The sequence below is a fragment of the Triticum dicoccoides genome, chromosome 1B (assembly GCF_002162155.2).
Source record: "Triticum dicoccoides isolate Atlit2015 ecotype Zavitan chromosome 1B, WEW_v2.0, whole genome shotgun sequence".
Classification (NCBI taxonomy): domain Eukaryota; kingdom Viridiplantae; phylum Streptophyta; class Magnoliopsida; order Poales; family Poaceae; genus Triticum; species Triticum dicoccoides.
The window spans coordinates 434,429,191-434,433,251 of NC_041381.1; positions in this window are offsets into that span (position 1 = coordinate 434,429,191).

The window sequence follows — 4,061 nt, forward strand, 5'->3', positions numbered from 1 at the left end:
TCACAACGTAACTGGGTGACTATAAAGGTGCACTACAGGTATCTCCGAAAGTATCTATTGTTTTATGCGGATCGAGACTGGGATTTGTCACTCCGTGTAAACGGAGAGGTATCTCTGGGCCCACTCGGTAGGACATCATCATATGCGCAATGTGACCAAGGAGTTGATCACGGGATGATGTGTTACGGAACGAGTAAAGTGACTTGCCGGTAACGAGATTGAACAAGGTATTGGATACCGACGATCGAATCTCGGGCAAGTAACATACCGATAGACAAAGGGAATTGAATACGGGATCGATTGAGTCCTTGACATCGTGGTTCATCCGATGAGATCATCGTGGAACATGTGGGAGCCAACATGGGTATCCAGATCCCGCTGTTGGTTATTGACTGGAGAACGTCTCGGTCATGTCTGCATGTCTCCCGAACCCGTAGGGTCTACACACTTAAGGTTCGATGACGCTAGGGTTATAAAGAAAGCTTGTATGTGGTTACCGAATGTTGTTCGGAGTCCCGGATGAGATCCCGGACGTCACGAGGAGTTCCGGAATGGTCCGGAGGTAAAGATTTATATATAGGAAGTCCTGTTTCGGCCATCGGGACAAGTTTCGGGGTCATCGGTATTGTACTGGGACCACCGGAAGGGTCCCGGGGGCCCACCGGGTGGGGCCACATGGGCTGTAGGGGGTGCGCCTTGGCCTACATGGGCCAAGGGCACCAGCCCCAAGAGGCCCATGCGCCTGGGGAAACCCTAAAGGAAGAGTCCCAGCAGGGGAAGGCACCTCCTAGGTGCCTTGGGGGGGGAGGACTCCTCCCCTGGCCGCCTCCCCCTTGGAGATTGGATCTCCTAGGGGCTGGCGCACCCCCCCCCCCCTTGGGATCCCTATATATAGTGGGGTAGGAGGGCCTCCCAAACACACCTTATGCCTTTGGTGCAGCCCCTCCCTCTCTCCCAAGTTCCTCCTCCTCTCCCATGGTGCTTGGCGAAGCCCTGCTGGATTGCCACGCTCCTCCATCACCACCACGCCGTTGTGCTGCTGTTGGATGGAGTCTTCCTCAACCTCTCCCTCTCCCCTTGCTGGATCAAGGCGTGGGAGACGTCACCGGGCTGTACGTGTGTTGAACGCGGAGGTGCCGTCCGTTCGGCACTTGATCATCGGTGATTTGAATCACGACGAGTACGACTCCATCAACCCCGTTCACTTGAACGCTTCCGCTTAGCGATCTACAAGGGTATGTAGATGCACTCTTCTTTCTACTCGTTGCTGGTCTCTCCATAGATAGATCTTGGTGACACGTAGGAAAATTTTGAATTTCTGCTACGTTCCCCAACAGTGGCATCATGAGCTAGGTCTATTGCGTAGATTCTTTGCACGAGTAGAACACAAAGTAGTTGTGGGCGTTGATATTGTTCAATATGCTTACCGTTACTAGTCCAATCTTGTTTCGACGGTATTGTGGGATGAAGCGGCCCGGACCGACCTTACACGTACTCTTACGTGAGACAGGTTCCACCGATTGACATGCACTTGGTGCATAAGGTGGCTAGCGGGTGCCAGTCTCTCCCACTTTAGTCGGAACGGATTCGATGAAAAGGGTCCTTATGAAGGGTAAATAGCAATTGGCATATCACGTTGTGGTCTTGCGTAGGTAAGAAACGTTCTTGCTAGAAACCCATAGCAGCCACGTAAAACATGCAACAACAATTAGAGGACGTCTAACTTGTTTTTGCAGGGTATGCTATGTGATATGATATGGCCAAAAAATATGTGATGAATGAGATTGATCATGTTCTTGTAATAGGATTCACGACTTGCATGTCGATGAGTATGACAACCGGCAGGAGCCATAGGAGTTGTCTTTATTTTTTGTATGACATGCGTGTCATTGAAGAACGCCATGTAACTTACTTTACTTTATTGCTAAACGCGTTAGTCATAGAAGTAGAAGTAGTCGTTGGCGTGACAACTTCATGAAGACACGATGATGGAGATCATGATGATGGAGATCATGGTGTCATGTCGGTGACAAGATGATCATGGAGCCCCGAAGATGGAGATCAATGGAGCTATATGATATTGGCCATATCATGTCACAACTATTTGATTGCATGTGATGTTTATCATGTTTATGCATCTTGTTTGCTTAGGACGACGGTAGTAAATAAGATGATCCCTTACAAAATTTCAAGAAGTGTTCTCCCCTAACTATGCACCGTTGCTACAGTTCGTCGCTTCTAAGCACCACGTGATGATCGGGTGTGATGGATTCTTACGTTCACATACAACGGGTGTAAGACAGTTTTACACAGCGAAAACACTTAGGGTTAACTTGACGAGCCTAGCATGTGCAGACATGGCCTCGGAACACGGAGACCGAAAGGTCGAGCATGAGTCGTATGGTAGATACGATCAACATGAAGATGTTCACCGATGTTAACTAGTCCGTCTCACGTGATGATCGGACACGGGCTAGTTGACTCGGTTCATGTGATCACTTAGATGACCAGAGGGATGTCTATCTAAGTGGGAGTTCATAAGATGAACTTAATTATCTTGAACATAGTCAAAAGACCTTTTGCAAATTATGTCGTAAGCTCGCGCTTTAGTTCTACTGTTTTAGATATGTTCCTAGAGAAAATATAGTTGAAAGTTGAAAGTAGCAATTATGCGGACAGTAGAAAGCTTATGTCCTTAATGCACTGCTCAGTGTGCTGAACCCCAAACGTCGTTTGTGGATGTTTCGAACATCGAACATACACGTTTTGATAACTACGTGATAGTTCAGTTAAATGGTTTAAGTAGAGGCACCAAAGATGTTTTCGAAACGTCGCGGAACATATGAGATGTTTCGAGGGCTGAAATTGGGATTTCAGGCTCGTGCCCACGTCAAGAGGTATGAGACCTCCGGCGATTTTCTTAGCCTGCAAACTAAGGGAGAAAAGCTCAATCGTTGAGCTTGTGCTCAGATTGTCTGAGTGCAACAATCACTTGAATCAAGTGGGAGTTAATCTTCCAGATGAGATAGTGATGTTTCCCCAAAGTCATTGCCATCGAGCTGCTAGAGCTTCGTGATGAACTATAACATATCAGGGATAAATAAGATGATCCTTGAGGTATTCACGATGTTTGACACCGCGAAAGTAGAAATCAAGAAGGAGAATCAATTGTTGATGGTTGGTGAAACCACTAGTTTCAAGAAGGGCAAGGGCAAGAAGGGATACTTCATGAAACGGCAAATCAGCTGCTGCTCCAGTGAAGAAACCCAAGGTTGAACCCAAACCCGAGACTAAGTGCTTCTGTAATAAGGGGAACAGTCACTAGAGCATAATTACCCTAGATACTTGGTAGATGAGAAGGCTGGCAAGGTCGATAGAAGTATATTGGATATACATTATGTTAATGTGTACTTTACTAGTACTCCTAGTAGCACCAGGGTATTGGATACCGGTTCGGTTGCTAAGTGTTAGTAACTCGAAATAAAAGCTACGGAATAAACGGAGACTAGCTAAAGGTGAGCTGACGATATATGTTGGAAGTGTTTCCAAGGTTGATATGATCAAGCATCGCACGCTCCCTCTACCACCGAGATTGGTGTTTGCGTTGAGCATAGACATGATTGGATTATGTCTATCGCAATACGGTTATTCATTTAAGGAGAATAATGGTTACTCTATTTTTGAATAATACCTTCAATGGTCTTGCACCTAAAGGAATGGTTTATTGAATCTCGGTCGTAGTGATACACATTTTCATGCCAAAAGATATAAGATAGTAATGATAGTACCACTTACTTGTGGCACTGCCATGTAAGTCATAATGGTATAAAACGCATGAAGAAGCTCCATGTTGATGGATATTTGGACTCACTCGTTTTTGAAAAGTTTGAGACATGCGAACCATGTCTATTGGTGTATATGCATGAAGAAACTCCATGCAAATGGATCGTTCGGACTCACTTGATTTTGAATCACTTGAGATATGCAAATCATACCACATGGGCAAGATGACTGAAAAGCCTCATTTTCAGTAAGATGGAACAAGACAGCAACTTGTTGGA